At 36.8% G+C, this 17,802-nt stretch overlaps 1 long non-coding RNA gene across 1 annotated transcript; it reads right to left on the bottom strand.

Annotated features, from left to right (window-relative positions):
- Positions 1 to 3,518: 3,518 nt before the first annotated feature.
- LOC143213502 (uncharacterized) lies at positions 3,519 to 6,228 on the bottom strand. Its single transcript, XR_013009979.1, has 3 exons — positions 3,897 to 6,228; positions 3,643 to 3,736; positions 3,519 to 3,562 (listed from the first exon to the last, which is right to left on the bottom strand). It is a non-coding gene; the product is annotated as an uncharacterized LOC143213502 (long non-coding RNA).
- Positions 6,229 to 17,802: the final 11,574 nt, after the last annotated feature.

Below are 17,802 nucleotides of genomic sequence, written 5' to 3'. Positions count from 1 at the left end.
ACGCATTTTCCACTTCTGTGTGTGTGTGTTAGGAAGTGGAATTGCGTCGGTTTCTTAAACTAGATTCGGTAGCGCATATTCCCGTTAATCTGTGATATGCTACATGGCTTCTCGTGGAATGTGTGTGCGCGTAGCTTTCTCATTTCATTAAAAATAACATGCAATATTAAAACTTACGCGCGTAATTAAATTCAGCGTTAATTCAGCTGTTATTTCGATTTATCCCGCAATGATTACTAACATTGTCAGTCGATTTCAGGAAAACTGGTACGTAGTACCTTAGAGTGTGCTTGTGATTCGAACGTTAGGGTGTCGGAGGCGTCCCGGGATGTTCTCTCTAGGTGTTAGGCTGTTGCACCCTGGCGTCTGTGTGAAGATCGTGTTGCGAATGTGTTGGAGAGCTTGTCTTTTGCCATCTTTAAATATAGGGCTAGGTAGGTAGGTAGCTTACCTTTTCTTGGTGTGATTGTTTATTGTAAGTAGGTAGGGGCCGGGGCTGGCTACCGTTTTCTCTTTCGGGTAGGCCGCGATTCGTACGGTAGTCAGTCACTGGAAGAGCTCGAAGTTTCGTCTCGATTCTTCCGGCTCGTGTAGCTTTTCGCGGACGCGGACGCGAACGCGCGCGAATTAGGGTTTCGAAACGTTGCGCACCTGCTCGATTGCACCAGCGGAACGATCGGCTTCTATCGAAACTTGTGATTTGTCTCGGAAGTCGTCGATCGTTTTCGCTGTGAGCACGTTTAGGGTTTCAGTTATTTGGTGGAGCGCCGAAGAAAAAGAAGAGGCTATATGCCGAAGTGGCCCCGACAAACTGTCGCTCAAGAGGGCAACTACAATGGCCTCGCATCTTCGGATGCGAGGTCATATCGTTACTACCTTGTCACTGTACTCGTCTGTAGAAATAGTAGTAGTAGAAGTAGTTAGTTGTACATATGGGCAGGCCTTGCCGCCCCAACGATCAGCGGAGATGGGCACGTCCGCGATTTGCAGTAGCGTTGCGAAAAAATCACCGAGATCAAAGTTAGCGTTGCGGTTATGCTCGCGATTTCCATTCACTTCATCAAGTATATTCAATTAACTTCAATTTCCATTGTATTCAATATGTAGCGTTGCGAATGAAATAGTCGCGATTCCCTTTTCCATTTTTATTGTTACTTGAAGCAATTTTGAGATATTCCAATTTTGTAAGAGTAAAGTTTGCATAGTTGATTTGCACAAAATTGACAGTCATCATTTGGATCTATGTGTATGTTCGTTGAATTATCGTTGCGCAGCAGAAGAATCGCGTTTGCGTTCGAATCTTTCGACATTTCAGGCGCCCATGCTCCAGCTGCAACGAGCCACTGCAAAAGCGGTCCACGTAGTCTATGCGGCAGTCGGGTGCGGTGTAGGTATTTTCGATTTCGGTTAGAGTTGCGAGAAAATCATAATTTGTTGTCGCGATTGTTTTAGTGTCGCGAAAAATACCACCGCGTTGTCTATAGGCGGAATTAAAGTGGACGCGATAGTTGAACGATCGCGTTTACACGCATATTGAAAAACGCACCTAAACGATTCGATTTAATTATAAGAGTCGCGACCTCGTATGAGAGTAGAGGATCAAGATGGCGGAACCAGTAGCGCACGGAGCATACGGCCATTAAATTCCAGAGATACTTAATATTACTAGAGTTTTTAATACCGTCAAAAAAATGTGGAGCATACGCCCACCGGACCACTACGTAGAGAAGAAATGTATTGGTACGTTCTCAGGCCAGGTTGCCGTAAGCAGTTAGCGCAAAATCACGGTGCACGTTACTACGTTCAATTCCCCGCGGTGTGCCACAACACGACACGTTTGCCGTTCCAGCAATGGAACAAGTGTTTCCGCTGTCGTTCGACAATACCGTACGCAAAAAGAAGACGTATTAAGTTACGTCACCTGTGGCGGTATGCACGACAATGCCATGGTGAGCATCGTATTAGCATCTAATGCGGTGCAAGCCATGGTGTTGGGCGTGACTTGCGATGGCGGAAAACACTGTAGCTTACCTGAACGTAGCGACGCGTGCCTTTGGCCATTTGATGGTGTGTGAGCGCTAAATGCAGGGAACGGACCACTGCGTTTCACCAGCATGTATACTTTTCGGACTAATCCCCCACGACGTAGTGATTCGATCGCGTTGATAGACATACACGATGTGTATGTAAAACGCATCGAATCATTGCGTTAAGCGAAGTAGTTTTATCGACGGAATTTCATCGCGCCACTGGTTTTTGCAATTCTGCAATAATATTCGAGGTCGCGAAGTATTGTAGTCCCCTTCTCGTATGTTACTGTGAGAATTTGCAGAATCGAATCAGTTCAATGTGTCAGTTTTCAATAAGTGGTAGACAATTCCGCCTCCTAGAGTTGCAATAAATCAAATGCCGCACTGCACCTCAACACGCGACTGCTTCTAAAATAGAACAGCAATAGTTGTTCCGTATCATCGTTTTACTATATTTTTGTGATTTAAAGGTGCGCCTCTCCCTTTATTACTGCGATATTTACTGCATTCGCATAATGGTAAATACATATCTGCGTACAGTATGCAGCAAAATGTTTCAGAATCATGTGCTTTCTCGTACCGCGGGCTAATCAGTCAGGAGAATCGCTTAAGTAATATGAATAAAGCTATATGGACGCTTTTTTTTAATGACAAAGAGAAATGAAAACGATAGAACTGTACTAAGGTAAGGGAAGGGGGAAGAAAGGAAGCGAGGAATATATACACACACATACATATATGTTAAAAATTGAAAAAGACTCGTCCGCTTCGAAGGTTCTGGGGTAAGTGCCGTGGGGTCTAACACAGTCCTCTCACCAAAAGGCACCCTTGCCTTCCCCACTCCGTGGCCAGATCCTCTTGGAACAAAGTCTCAATTCTTTAGGGCAGCGTGGTCTTGGGTTGCATACCCTCGGCAAGTTTCACTCGTCACATCCTCATAAACATGACCTTCCCGAACGATAGCTGGATGGCCCACAGTGCCCACCCGCCATCGTCCGAGGACGGTTCTGTTTATTCTCATCCGTCTCTATTCAGGGCATCATGTACGCCCAGGTCCTACCATAAATCCTTCCAATCTTAAAGGTCTCCTCGACATCAGCCCTTGACTTTGCTTAAAACACGTTGACGCTAACATATATATATATATATTCAAAATTTATTCGAACGGCTAGAAACACGAATTCGGTACGGTATATACAGGCCCGGCGTTACCTTTTGCTGGTCTCGGTTCAAAAATTTTGCGGGTCCAGAATACACATTCAAATACTATACTTAAATTTCATAATAAGGAATTATTTATTACAAATACAAAGAATGTAACATATATATATTTTGTAAGATGAATATTATATAATTTTTCTTGCTTTTTTCGCCGCAAATTCTTGGATTACGTCATCAAAATTGATTGTGTTTGCTAGTTCGCATTCTATTGAAAGAATAGCCAGAGATGTAAATCGTTCTTACAAGGAGAGGCCGCGGCCTTCGGGTCACCGATCTCGTTGAGACTTCGCACACTTATAGAGTTCGTTCTCCTGTTTACGAATATATACCATTATAGGGTCAGACGCTCAATAGTTTTTGAGATATTGACGATTAAAGTTTTATTGCTCACCTTAAATACAATATTTTTTGTAGATAATACCAAGAGCCGGCGTGGCGTGATGGTAGCGTGTGAACTTCTCACGCGGATGGCCAGAGTTCAAATCCTGTCAAGTGAATCGATTTTTTTTTCATTTTACTTTATTTTTTATTCATGAAACATTTACCTCGATGTATGTGTATGATATTAATTTCAATCAATTCGATTTCACGCACAATAATTCTATAATACTAACAGAAGTAGAATAGTTATAATAGAATACTTACAGTTATTGTTATGTGCAGCAGTGGTATTTGTCGTAGAAGCAAACAAAACATAGAAAAGCAAAGCATCTTGCACATCGTATTAATGCACTTTCACCACATGAACATTTGTTTTTTAACATTTCCATTGGGAAGCACACCTGATTCACGTTTTCAAAAATTTCTCTATCGTCGGATAGTCCAGCGGCGAACCATGCGTATTGCAACATAGGCTTAAAAATTACTGCTGACAATTGGGTGTGTATGAGGGAATGTATTTTAATGGCATCTTCTCTTCTTGAAATTTCTCGATTGTTTTCGATTAAATAGGTACAGTTTTGTATTCTTTTTAAAAAATTTTTAATTTGCCTGTAAAAGTACACGTCGCAAGGTTGTACTAGCGGTGTACATTTAGGCGGAATTATTCGTAGAGTACAGGTGGTGTCTCCTTCTTCCGTCACAAATAAATCGTCATACATTCCCACATTTGTCTGTCCTCCCCAGGAATCGATTAACAAGAGAAATTTGTTTTCTTCTACATAAGGTTGCAATACCAATTTTAGGAAGTCTTTATATATATCCTGTGTTAATTTTCCGGATTTTGAACAAGTTACTATTATATTTTTATGATGTGACGTAAGCTCATTTACTTTTTTCTGTACAAGTGGTCCGAATTTTGCTGAAGGTTCTTGCATGCATAAGAATACATGCGGTAACAGTTTTCCTGCCATTGTGATGCTGTACTGCGCTGTATATGTATGCGTGGTTTTTGAGATATTTCTTTTATTTACAACTACAGTTTTTTCTCCCTTATATGTCATTGTCCTTCCGAATGTTGACTGGTATTGACATCCTGTTTGATCCGTGTTAATTATATAATTTAAATTAAATTGCGGGGTCATACACTTTACTATTTTACGAAAATTTTCGGCGGCCTGCAGTATTTCGTCAAAATTTTTTGCTTCTTGTGAAGTAACGTACTTCGTGATTTTTCTCTGTCGGATATCGTGTTTTAATTTGAAATTCGTTACCCAAGTGTGACCAGCTTTAAAATGAAAATTTGTGGATTGATATTGATGTGCTCCTGCCAGTGCCCATTCTTGGAGGTGTCTCGTAGTTACCTGTTGACAACTTGCACGAGCTTCTTGAAATCGGTCGTACGTCCACTTATCAATCGCATAATATTTTTCAAATATGGTCCCTCCTTCTTTAATTTGTTTCTCCCAGCGAAGTAGATCTTCTTTTCTTTTCAACAATCTACTTCCTTTTGATCGGAGTGATTTTAAAGACCATAATGGATGACGACGAGCAATAGTAACTGTTTTTATTTTCACATCTAGCGGCACAATTTCTGTTTTCTCCATCTTTTCTTCCGTGTCAGACCACTCATCTTCAATAGAATCGTCACGTGTAATTTTCGTAAATACATTTTCCCTATCTATTTCATAATTACAAATGAGATCCTCCTCTGTAACTATTTCATGCTGCTGTATCATATCGACAACGAGTTCAAATATTTTTTCGCCTATTGCTATCGCTGCATGAGAAATTACAGACGATCCTTCCGCCGCAATTAAATTTTCATTTCGCAGGAGGCTTTCCGCATATATAAAAGCATCCTTTAAATATTGTTTCTGATTTTCAAGAATCGCACTTGTATCACTTATGCATGCATTTTCACTCGCGCCAGAAACACTACGAGATGAACATCTCGATGTAGACGCTCGCGTATTCATTTTTATAAGAACCTCTCGATTTCACTGTGGAACAAAACAGACTGATCAACTGACTCGAAAGATGCAGTTCGGAACTAGTGAATTGCATCATTTGGATATAAACAGTCAACATAAACAGAGATCAGGGAACCTCTCGAGTTCGGCGAAACTCTTGAGAGCACGACGCGGTTTGTAAACATCGGGTTACAATACTTACCCATTGGTGTTCGCCGTGATAAATTTTGAATTTTCTTGTGAGAAGATTGCATTTGAATTTTTTTTCTTCAACGCGTATAATAATAAGTACCGATTTACAATTAGAGTATTTTATTTAAAAAATAGAGATAATGCAATTTTATGCGTGAATTCGAATTGATTGAAATTAATATCATACACATACATCGGGGTAAATGTTTCATGAATAAAAAATAAAGTAAAATGAAAAAAAAATCGATTCACTTGACAGGATTTGAACTCTGGCCATCCGCGTGAGAAGTTCACACGCTACCATCACGCCACGCCGGCTCTTGGTATTATCTACAAAAAATATTGTATTTAAGGTGAGCAATAAAACTTTAATCGTCAATATCTCAAAAACTATTGAGCGTCTGACCCTATAATGGTATATATTCGTAAACAGGAGAACGAACTCTATAAGTGTGCGAAGTCTCAACGAGATCGGTGACCCGAAGGCCGCGGCCTCTCCTTGTTAGCTTATTGTCGATCGAAGATATTTTTTTATTAGTTTCAATCGCGAGAAACTTCATTCAGCTGAAGCCACGGTTACTAGCGTAGTTAACATTATTTGTAATGCAATTAATAAATTTGGATACGCTTCCGAAAGATTGTTTTTTATAATGTATCTCATCGCATCTAGAGCCGAATAATTGGCTTGTGTTATCGATCGGAACATCTTAATCTCTTCATACATTTCAGTTCCGTCGATATCTCCTTCCAAATGTAAGTGAAGATCTTGACAACGTTTTAATAAATATTGGTCATCTAAATTCGTAATCTCATTCATATATAGAAAACCAAAAATTTTCTGGTGATTTGCATATATTGCATAAAAGCGAATAGCCCTTACACTATCAAAACGGCATTCCCACCTAGTTTCCGATAATGGTAATAGTTTCCCACCTGTTCTCTAGAGAAGTGATATTTAATATTAATATGTTTCGATCTCTTGTGATTGCAAGGATTTTGCGCTATACTTATACAGCCGTTATTATCCTCATAAATAATAATAGGCTCTGAAATATTTATATTTATGCTAACTGCTAAGGATTTTAACCACAATGCTTCTCTTATGGCCTCGTAGAGTGCCATATATTCTGCTTCAGTAGATGAAGTTGCTACCGATGCTTGTCGCTGAGTCAACCAACATATTGTGCATCGTTCAAATAACTGAAATAAATATCCTGATGTACTTTTTGGATCATCTTTATCCTGACCTCCCCAATCCGAGTCAATAAAACCACTTATAATTTCTTTATAATTTCCTTATTTATAGCATAACTTCAGATCACTTGAACCTTTCAGATATCTCAGTACCTGTTTCAAATTTTGCCAAAGCTCTCTATTCTCTTTATTGGTATACCTGCTCAAAATATTTATTGCAACACTTAAGTCAGGTCGCGTACATACCATTATGTACATTAAACTACCAATTAAATTTCTACATGGGGCCTCAAATTTTTCATCTGAATTTAATGCTAAATGGTTTAATTTACTCGGAAGAGGTGTACTAACAGGTTTACAATCATTCATATTGAATTTCTCTAACTGTTTTTATATATGCACTCTGATCTAGCGTGATTTTACCGTGACTTCTCTCAACTTTTATTCCCAAAAAGAGTTTAATATCACCTAAATCTTTCATACAAAACTGATTCGTCAAATAATTTTTAAAGTTAGTCATGGTTTCCTTATTAGCAGTTGCAATCACAAGATCGTCTACATATAATACCACATATATGTATATTTTTAGATATATTTCCTTTATCTAATAGATAAATACAGCGATCAACTGAAGAGCTTCGAAAACCCTTTTCTACAAGACATTTTTCAAACATTTCAAACCAACATCTCGCTGCCTGTTTTAATCCATATATAGCTTTATTTAATTTGCAAACTTGATTATTTTTACTGACGACTCCTCGAGGAACTTTCATATAAATTTCTTCTTTTAACATACCATTTAAAAATGCCGTCTTCACATCCATATGATGTATTATTAAATCAAATTGATTTGCAAAAGCTATTACAAATCTGAAACTTGCTATTCTTGCAACAGGTGCAAATGTTTCATTATAATCTTCTAAATATTGTTGACTGAACCCTCGAGCAACAAGTCGAGCTTTATATCTTAATGGATTTCCATATTCATCATTCTTAATTGTAAATATCCATTTACAGTCAACAATATTTTTATATTCAGGCTTTGAGACCAAAGTCCATGTATTATTTGTTAAAAGTGAATTTATCTCTTCATTAATAGCTTGTTCCCATTGAGTTCTATCAACTCTAGTTTTAATTTCATCATATGAACTGGGAATTTTGCATATTAATGATTGTGCACACATAAGAAGATCATCTTGTAAATTACTTTCATCATAAGAAATATTAGGTTGATTTTTGATTCTATCACTCCTTCTAAGATTCTGTTTTTCTGGCATTTCTACTTTATCATTTTTAGATAATGACTTTTCGTGCATTTCTATTTCTTTTACAGATTCATTAGGTTCATCTCCTAATTTCTTTTCAGGAATTGTACTCGACTTTGATATGTCTGATTTATCATTATCAGATTTATGAGGCTTTTCATTCAATTTTACTGATTTTGAACATATGTCAGATGCATCAGTTTTATTTCCAAGACCAGTATTATCCCTTTCCATCCTCATTTCTGGACGAGTTTTTAAATAATTAACTTCATCAATTATCACATCCCTAACTACCATAAATTTACCAGTTCTCACGTCCCATACTTTATAACCGTTTGGTTCATAACCAACTAGAATACCTTTTGATGATTTCTCATCAAACTTGGTTCTTCCAAATTTGCTATGAACATATACGGTAGACCCGAATATCTTTAAATATTTAACTTTGGGCTTTTTACCATGCCACAATTCAAATGGTGTTTTATTTACCTTTAAAGCTTTAGTTGGGGTTCGATTAATTAAAAACGTAGCAGTAAGAACTGCCTCGCCCCAAAATACTTTATTCAAATCAGCACCACTAATCATTGTGCGTGCTTTTTCAGTTACTGTTCTAATCATCCGTTCTGAAACACCATTTAATTGAGGGGTACGTGGAACTGTTAAATGGTAACTAATACCTTTTTGCACGCAATAATCCTTCATCTCATTTGATAAATATTCTCTACCATTATCAGAATATAAATTTACGATTTTTAAATTAAAATGAGATTCACTATTTGCAACAAAATCTTTAAAAACAGAAAAAACATCTGACTTATATGAGATTAAATAAGTTACACAATAATGAGTGAATTCATCTACAAATATTACATAATAATTTTTATCATCAATCGTGGGCGGAGTGATAGGCCCACAAACATCTGAGTGGACAATAAACAATGGTCGTTTTACATGACTTTTATCTTTTACTTTTTCAAATGGCAATCGTGCTTGTTTTCCTTTTATACAAGCTTCGCATAAATCATTATTAGGTGCAATATGATTAAGATATTCTATATCATCGACCATTTGTTTATTCTTTAACTCTAAGGATTTTGATCTTCCTATGTGTCCCAAACGCTTATGCCACAATTCATAATTAGTATTATTTACATTATTTATTTGAATATTAGTCTTTCTTACCCTTTTCTGGACAATCTCGAATTCAATAGCAATTAAATTGCTTAAGGGCTTACCAGTCATTATAGTCTTTCCGTTATTTAAAACAGTCGCACCATTTTCGTCGAATAAAATCGTCATACCAGCCTGCTGCATCCTTCGTACCGACAGTATATTGTATGGAACTCCAGGACAATAGAGAACATTTTCAAGTACACCATTTACCATTTTGTTGCTGATTACGTGAATTGTCCCCCTCTTTGTTGCTGTAATAAATGCACCATTTTTCGCAACAGAAATATTTAACGGCGGTTGTATAATTGTAAAATCAGTAAACAAATTTTCCTGATTGACAAGATGATCAGAGGCTCCCGAATCCAATAGAAAAGTCACTCCTTTTCCAACCTCCAGCTGATGATCACCGGCCATAAACACAAAAGCTGAATCATTGTTATGCATCTGCTCCGTCATTTGTACCGTTTGAACTGTCCTGTTTCTTTCTTCTTTGCGTTGGATATTTCTTTTGTAATAATAACAATCTTTTATTTTGTGGCCTCTTCTTCCACATTGATGACACTTCAAAGTTTGGTGATTGTTATTTCGGGGTAGCTTCTTTGATTTCCATTTGCCATGATTACTCTTGAATGCTTTTTGTAGTTCAGTAGTGTTTTTGTTGAAATTTTTCGAGGTATGCACATGTAATACTTTTGAACTCGTATCTCTACTTTCTTCACGTAATTTCACTTCATGATCTAAGAGTCTGATTTTCACGAAGGCTAGTGTCAAATTATCATCTGACAGTGTCTCAATTGCTGTAATGACACCATCATATGAATTTGGAAGGGTTAAGAGTAAATGTGCCATCTGCTGCTGATAATTCAGTGATCAAATCATCGAATATAGTAAAATGACACACCAGAGTCTTATCACCTTGTAATTTTAGACTGAGTAGTTGTCTTCGTATAGCTAGTTGAGTAGCTATACTTTTCCGTTGATAAATAGCATCCAGATTATTAAAAATTTCTTTTGCTGTGCTTGCTGTACTCGCGAACCCAACGAGAGAATCAGATAAATATTCTACTATTGTGTTTTTCGCAATTCTTTCTGCTCTCATCCATTCTGCAGTTAACATTTCTGGAGCTACTTCATCGATCACTTTTATTACATCAAGTTCGCTCATTAAACCACGTACTCTTAGTTTCCAGACACTATATCGTTCACCATCAAAAGGTTTAATATTTCTTTTAGCTTTTGTGTGGATTTTCCATAATTTATCCTTTTATAACACTTGATAACGAATAGTACTGAACAATACTTGATAACGAATAGAACTGAACAATATAAACTGTATATATAATTCAATAATAACAAATCTAATCAGAATACTTTCTCAAACACTTTCTCACTATTATTTTATAATAACTATATAATAAAGACAAACGTTTCTGGGCCCATAACCTATTGGAAATATGGGTTAAATAAACTGAACTATGTTTAGAATCAACAAACTATCATTTATTTGATATGCAAGGAAGGACGTCGTGACACGTTGAATAACAGAATGAAAGTGAAGCATGAAACAAAAATTAACTATGAAGTTGTATTCAATTATATAAAACAAATTTATTTTTGTTTTATTGATTATATAATTTCAAATACACCAACAGTAATACAAAAAAATTGTTATTAACATTTTTTATACAAAAAGGATTAATAAATCATATACATTTCACATTTTTCTTTATTATTTAGAGGTTGATATTTAAACTTAAATTGCGGCCAAGGTAGCCGAAGTTGGCCGAGATTTTTTACACAAAATTACTTCAATATAACACCTTACTAATACAAGTAGTGCCATACCGTAGCTCCTTAACACTTTTAAGATTTGCTTCCATAAATAAACAATGAGCGTTACGCAAAGATGCTTCCGATTATTGGTTTGTGGGAAGCAGGATATGGTATTTAAAATAAAAATCGCGTTAGTAAGATTTACTATTGCACAACGGTTCTCTCTGCCTTCTCATAAGCGACTGACTAAAAACGACTGCAGAGAGGGTGTCTCTACCGACTGCAACCGAAAAGAAAGAAAGAGCAGGTCTGTTGGGCTGAAGGCCCTTAGCTTTATCTGCTTTCCAATAGCACATGGCTTTTGGGAGTTTTATTACCGATGTCCTTGGGTCTAAGAGGCCTGGAGTAGGAAATAAACATTTGACCCTCGGTATCTACCTTAACACATAACTGAAACGATGTGATGCAGTATTAATTTTTGCTCTTATATCAATACCGATTAATCCATATTAATTAATGTTAAACAACTTTATTGAAAAATTGTTTGTGGCAGTCAATAGTTTAAAGCATGCATAATAACCCCTATAAATTGCAGAGCTGTAAGTATTCAATTATAGACGCAATAATTAAATAACTATGGCATTGAAAACTGATGATTTCCCAAGAGAGAAAAATAGGTTACTTGCCATGCGTATATCTCCGTAAAAATTTTTTTTTAAAATCGGACTTTGGCACATTATACATTCACTATTTGGTAATACAAAAATAATATTTTTTTTTTTAAATCAAAAATTTATAAAATCGATTTTTGGCCGCCTCTGTACCACTGTGCGCCGCATCGTGGTTATCCCAATCGCTTACATGGGACATTACCCAGCTTGAAGACACCGATTTTACTGACATTCTTATAGAATATTGGTATCTTAAGGAAATGAAAGTCATATTTTTTCGCATCCGTAATTCGCTTTCAAGGGGCAAAAAATTCAATGAAAGTACAAAATCTGTAATTATATATGACTTTCGCTGGTTATTGATTCGTTGGTTATTCGAATGAAATCATTCGGCCAGGATTGTGGCGAAAACGTGGCGAGAACGACTTGTGCCGAGATCGTGTCGAGGCAAAACTACGAGCCCTCACGCGCAAGTGTGGCGTGGCCACAATCTATATCAGGCGTGGGCACGGGTGGAGCCCCTCAAACGCCTGCTTCCCCCAGCAAGCTTCCTTTCGGTGGCGCTCCTCGTGGCTCCGATGCACGAGGCCTGCGCACTGCTTGCGACAAGCGAAACGCGTCCTTCCTACATAGTAACGACAGATGCTGGTGGGGGACAGTGGGCGCTACGGTGGGGACAGTTTGCCTCAATTGAGGCAAAATTGCCCACGCCTGATCTATATATACTCTACCCAACGAGAGAGCAGTACCGCGTAAAGACCAGTTTTCGTTTGTCGCTGCGCATCTTCGCCCTAATTGGTTCAAGAAAGTGGGGAGGGGATAGTGGAGTGAGAGATGATAGGCTCGCTGCGCCCCCACCATCTTCCAAGCTGCGCGCAACGGTACTGTTCTATCGTTGGATATACATGTAGTCATCGTGTGTTTAGAACAGCTGCGAGCGACGTTCGGCCACTGTAGTGCCCGTTAGGTGGCCTCGGCCCGCTGGGCTCGAGATGTGGCTATCGGCACGCTTTGCTGTATGGGGGGGAGTCCTGAAATAAAAAAATAAAACAAAACATATTAAAATCGATTCGTACAATGTCATTGGCATATAAAAACATTATAATTTAAATGCTATTTAAATGATTTCCGGAATAGAACTTGTAGGATGTACAATTTTTCATTAATACTTTGAAAGGAAATGTTCTATAATAAAGATTAATTGTAAAAATGTCTTGGTAGTACCAAGTTGGTACTCACATTCTCTCCCCCTTGAATACAACACAACACGTTGCTCTCGATCTCAGTATCGATGTCGTTTTTGGTCGTCAAGGTAGGCAGAATTAGACATCCAGCATTAGACAGCATTAGGCATCCACCATTAGACAGCATTAGACAATAGGTTCAAAATATTTTGTACCCTTAGGGCTCTGTAACAGAAAGAATAAATCCATTTAATCTCAATAGGAATTAAATAATTAAAGTTGAATATTTATTAATTGTACTTACGCTCGCGTCCTCTCTTGCTTGAAGAAGACACCGAGTAGCATCGAGTAGTCTCGTTAAACGATATTTTAATATCGAATAATACTGCCGTATTATAGTGTAATAAGACTATTTCTATACGAAAGTGAAGGATGCAAGTATAGAATAGTTAAAGAAAAAGATATCTGTACTTACGTTGTCGGTAAAATCCCGAATCTTCTTACGTAAGAAGAATTAGACATAGTTGGCTTATACGTTGTTGTAAAACGATATTTTAATATCGAATAATACTGCCGTATTATAGTGTAATAAGACTATTTCTATACGAAAGTGAAGGATGCAAGTATAGAATAGTTAAAGAAAAAGATATCTGTACTTACGTTGTCGGTAAAATCCCGAATCGGCCATGATCTCTTGAATCGGTGAATCACAACACTACACTGAGAAAAAAAGTAGTTACTTCAATAACACGCGTGTTATTGTAATTTTTTTACTTCGATGAATATCAATGTATTCTTTCCAATAGTATGAAATTTAGAAGCAAATCGTGATGTATTTGAAATGTCTATCATGAAATGATTGAAAATATTATTTGATTCAATACCGTATATTATTATTCGTAATATTTCTTTTTTTCCTTCAATCAGATATGTTGTTAAAAAAATTTGAGAAATGTATTGATTTTTTGTAATTGATAGAAATAGTTAAGTTGTTGGGTGAATAACAGGGACGGTTCAAAAGAAGCAGACAATGCTCAATTCTAAATTTTCTTGACTCAATGATACGAAAATTTCAAAATAATTTTAAATAATTTTAAACAAATATTGAAGCAAGCATTAATGTGTTCCTATTGAAAGTATCTGACGGTATCTTTTCAATAGAATACGTCACTTATCTCAATAATTTTGCTGCATTTAAATCGATAATATATTATTTATAAAATAAGGAAAACTGCATTGGTTTTTTAGTATTGGCAGAAACATTTTCATTGTTAGTCGAAACCCGACTATGTCAAAACAAATTGAGAACGCGAAATGTAACGTGTCTGCACAAAAACAGACGCGGATATCTACAATATAAATATTATGTAGGTAGTTAGATCGTTTCGGCGTGTCAAAGACGCTGTGCCGCGCGCCGTCTCTTTTTGTTGATACCCGCTCTCCTTCTCGGAGAGCAGTTATACACCGTGTACATATTATGTAGAGGTGTTACGACTAAGCACCTCTGTAAGGTTGACGTTTTGTGATAGATAGAGGTTAGTTCGTCGTTAGATATTTCGTTGTTGTTATATATTTTATAGATACATCAGAAGTGGTCGCCCAAAGTGTCGAGTGGTTGCAAAAAAATAATGAACCGTGGAATCTTGTTAAAACGCATTGGGAAGTTACGAATCGCCTAAGGAAAAAAGAATTCATCGCAGGCACGACTGAAAAATTAACAAACATCTTCAATAAATGGCGTGTACTGCATCACCCAGAAGCTTGGAATTTGATAAAATATGATTTTTTAAATAACTACGATTTTTATTCCATCGGTTGCTTTGTTAATTTATTATGTAGCGGCAACTTCCTACATGCGCCACAAGAGGGACAGTAGTCGAAAAACCTTTCCCGCAAGTACTCGGTTCCTCAATGATTTGTATACAGGGTGGTCCACCTAAGTCAGGCCACCTAAATATTTCCTCTAATTGTGGGGGTACAAAAAATATTTTGTATGCTATTTGAATGGTTTGAAAAAACCATTCTATTGCAAAAAATGTTTTTTTTCTAGGGTCATTTTTTTCGGAGTTTACAAGGTTATCGATGTTTTTTTGCGTATAATTGTATAATTTTTATTATTGCATCGTGTAGCTGACGTAAAAATACGTTCAGTTATGTACATTACATGACCTTGAAATTACCTTTAAGTTCAAAAATTAAATGGAAACGAATAATTTATGTCCATCGACACTTTAGAGACGAAGACGTCGTTCGGGAATCTGTAAGAGTAAATAAACATGTTTACCATCACACTCTACGAATGACTTCTGACACCACAGAAGTCTGATCACTTTCAAATAGTTCGTCATTATATCGATATTATCCTTCACGATGAGTTACTCAAAGCAAGAGAAAATTAATATGATTCTGATTTATGGCAAAAGTAATCAGTGTTTAAGACAAGCTGTTCGATTATACCGAGAGAAATTTCCTGAACGCAACTGTCCATCGCGTAGTACATATGGAATGGTGATTAAACATTTTTTTGAAAGTGGTAGTGTAAATACGAAGAAGCGTACGCGAACCCATAATGTTACAAACCAATTAAATACTATGGAGGGTGCTGTTATGCTACTTTCGATAAGAGAGCTATCGGTTATCCTATTTGTTAGACGCTCACTGCGGCTCACGCTGCTAACCCTCGCAAGGCGGATGCTTTTGCTAATTTTATGGTATATTATTGGTATACATATAATCTGATGGTAGCCAGATTTATTTGAATCCTTAAGCTATGTCCACACTGAAGAACACAGAAGAAGCATATAAATAAGGAAATATGAAGTCGTCAATTTAGTTGAGTTTAACAATACAAATTTTAATTTGAATCAAGCTTTTTCACAACAACATTTTTATTCATTTTAATACACAGTTTCACGTGTGTATAAATTATTTCATGCAACAGAGAAGCGTGGATGAAAATATTATTAAATACATAGATGTATGACAGTAATGAATTCCATGGCATACAGCTTTGCCAAAGTTATTAATAACAAAGTGTTGCTCGATGTTGCTTCAATGTGGACGTATTTTTACTCCTGTAAGATCAACATTTTTGGTAAAACGGAAACAGTTGACGATTTGAACTGGCTACAAGACAATTAGAATACAGATGGAACGTTTGTAACTCCTGGTCAAAATGGACCCCACTTTCGCCATCCGAGTGTTAGAGGCTCACCAAGTGAGTTTGAACATTACGCTAAGGAATCTTCCGCGGGAAGAATTAGGGAGAATTGGTGGCATAAGTCGATTAGGGCACTCTCGGGAGAAACCAATTAGCTTCGGTGCAATAATCTAGAAGTGGTGGGGGATAAGAAGCCTTTCCGATCGATTACATCGCGTCGATAATCATGCCAACTGCCGCTGCTAAATATGAATACTTTCGCAAACGGGTTTTTAACGAATGTATATCAAAGCTGTGAGTGATTGTTACTGAGAAAAGGCACAAATGGACTGAAATATTCAGAATTTTTAATCGGTTATGACCCATAATCTAATTAACCAATTTCTAGCAATACAAATTTTTTAAATTTTCGTTACCGACCCAATTAAGCAACTTTTGCTATTTTTTCTTCGTAATTTCGACTGAACGTAATTTGTACAAAATTTTCAATAGTTATTCATAATGTTATTTTTATTTGTTTATGTGACTGACTGTATATTACAATAAAAATAGCTAGAAATCTGAATAAATGCATGCTTGCCATGTTTTTAAAATAAGGTACCTTTTCGTAAATAATTACCTAGTCCACTTTAATTAACTGGAAAGGGGAGTCTCGTTGCCTTTATAGCTCGCAAAATCGACCCACGTGCTCGTTAAACAGAAGTCATACTACACGCTATCGTATTATAATGTGACGACATTTGTGAGAATCCTTGCCATATTTATAAAGTGTAAACGCCCCATACTCTTACCGCGCGTGTGCTCTACTTTGCTCGATTCATTTCAGGGCTCTACGGATTCATTGTAATTTGTTAGTAGCATTGTTGTTAGCAGTTTACAAACGAAGCAGGCGACAAATACTTGGTAAACACAAGCATGCGGTAGAAGCATGAAAAACCATCGATACATCTGTGAAATCCGATATGGAATGCACTTCTGTGCTGTAGCATAACTGTTTTAAGCTGTTATGCAGTTCACATGTTTTGTTGTTACATTTTATGCTGTTACACATGTTTTCGACTGAATGCGGGAACCAGATTTTCCTGGTTAGGATTCGATTCGACATGAGAGGAACCGAGTTGTTTTAATTAGCAAATAAACTGAAAAATGATTCCATATCCGACTCTCGATTTTCTCTGACGAAGTGAAAAATAAAATGTACTCACCGAATAGGATCTATGGTACTATGACATATATGTGTGCTACTAGCGGGGGTTGCCACACGTGTACGCAGTGCATTTTTCTCTAAAACTAGTATGTACGTAGGTACGTGTACGTGGATTGATATAAACAAAAATAAACGATGAATCGCAAAGTAAAAAAATGAAGGAAAAAGAGGAAAGAATGTATTGTGACAGAGAGAGTATGTATACAAAGCAGTGGTTCTTCATCAGTGAAAATTGGTAGTAATTGTCTAGCCAATTGTGAACAAGACACATTTCAACCCTTAAGTGGACCTTCAAAGTGTACTTTACAAATGCAACTGTTTTGTTCTTTTTGTATTGTATTACTTTTTGTCGGAAATTCATAAAATCCGCAGACGAATAAT

This window comes from Lasioglossum baleicum, chromosome 11, assembly GCF_051020765.1.
Source record: "Lasioglossum baleicum chromosome 11, iyLasBale1, whole genome shotgun sequence".
Classification (NCBI taxonomy): domain Eukaryota; kingdom Metazoa; phylum Arthropoda; class Insecta; order Hymenoptera; family Halictidae; genus Lasioglossum; species Lasioglossum baleicum.
The sequence above is the reverse complement of the archived record's forward strand: the minus strand, read 5'-3'. Positions and strand labels throughout refer to the sequence as shown.